Below are 1,605 nucleotides of genomic sequence, written 5' to 3' on the forward strand. Positions count from 1 at the left end.
AAGTCACACAAGGCCTTCTTGAAGGTCATGGTGCCTATGGCACAAGGTATTGAAAACTTCCCAGGGTCCTGTCTCTTTTGAGGTAATTTCTGCCTAGACAAGTCATCCAATTCTTTGGTGAGCAAAGGGGGTTCATCCTCCCAAGTCTCATTACCAAATAACTTGTCATTTAGCATCATGATTGCTCCAAGGTACTTGGCAACTTGCTCTTCAGTGACATCTTCATCCTCTTCAGAGGAAGAATACTCATCAGAGCTCATGAATGGCAGAAGTAAATCCAATGGAATCTCTATGGTCTCACTGTGAGCCTCAGATTCCCATGGTTCCTCATTAGGGAACTCATTGGAGGCCAGTGGACATCCATTGAGGTCTTCCTCAGTGGCATTCACTGCCTCTTCCTCCTCTCCTAGTTCGGCCATGTGGATCATGTTAATGGCCTTGCATTCTCCTTTTGGATTCTCTTCTGTATTGCTTGGAAGAGTACTAGGAGGAAGTTCAGTAACTTTCTTACTCAGCTGTCCCACTTGTGCCTCCAACTTCCTAATGGAGGACCTTGTTTCAGTCATGAAACTTTGAGTGGTTTTGATTAGATCAGAGACCATGGTTGCTAAGTCAGAGTGGTTCTGCTTAGAATTCTCTGTCTGTTGTTGAGAAGATGATGGAAAAGGCTTGCCATTGCTAAACCTGTTTCTTCCACCATTATTTTTGTTGAAACCTTGTTGAGGTCTCTGTTGATCCTTCGATGAGAGATTTGGATGATTTCTCCATGAAGAATTATAGGTGTTTCCATAGGGTTCTCCCATGTAATTCACCTCTTCCATTGAAGGGTTCTCAGGATCATAAGCTTCTTCTTCAGATGAAGCATCCTTAGTACTGCCTGGTGCAGCTTGCATTCCAGACAGACTTTGAGAAATCAAATTGACTTGCTGAGTCAATATTTTGTTCTGAGCCAATATGGCACTCAGAGTATCAATCTCAAGAACTCCTTTCTTCTGATTCGTCCCATTGTTCACAGGATTCCTTTCAGAAGGGTACATGAATTGGTTATTTGAAACCATTTCAATGAGCTCTTGAGCTTCTGTAGGCGTCTTCTTCAGATGAAGAGATCCTCCAGCAGAACTCTCCAATGACATCTTGGACAGTTCAGACAGACCATCATAGAACATACCTATGATGCTCCATTCAGAAAGCATATCAGAAGGACACTTTCTGATCAATTGTTTGTATCTTTCCCAGGCTTCATAGAGGGATTCTCCTTCCTTCTGTTTGAAGGTTTGGACTTCCACTCTAAGCTTACTCAATTTTTGAGGTGGAAAGAACTTTGCCAAGAAGGCATTGACTAGCTTTTCCCAAGAGTTCAGGCTTTCTTTAGGTTGTGAATCCAACCATATCCTAGCTCTGTCTCTTACAGCAAAAGGGAATAGCATAAGTCTGTAGACCTCAGGGTCAACCCCATTAGTCTTGACAGTGTCACAGATTTGCAAGAATTCAGCTAAAAATTGATGAGGATCTTCCAATGGAAGTCCATGGAACTTGCAATTCTGTTGCATTAGAGAAACTAATTGAGGCTTGATGACAAGTCATCTTAGCCTAGTTTCACTAGTC

At 42.4% G+C, this 1,605-nt stretch overlaps 1 non-coding gene across 1 annotated transcript; it reads left to right on the forward strand.

Moving 5' to 3' along the window:
• Positions 1 to 1,187: 1,187 nt before the first annotated feature.
• LOC130983321 (small nucleolar RNA R71) lies at positions 1,188 to 1,295 on the forward strand. The gene has a single exon (XR_009087317.1). It is a non-coding gene; the product is annotated as a small nucleolar RNA R71 (small nucleolar RNA).
• Positions 1,296 to 1,605: the final 310 nt, after the last annotated feature.

This window comes from Arachis stenosperma, chromosome 5, assembly GCF_014773155.1.
Source record: "Arachis stenosperma cultivar V10309 chromosome 5, arast.V10309.gnm1.PFL2, whole genome shotgun sequence".
Lineage (NCBI taxonomy): Eukaryota > Viridiplantae > Streptophyta > Magnoliopsida > Fabales > Fabaceae > Arachis > Arachis stenosperma.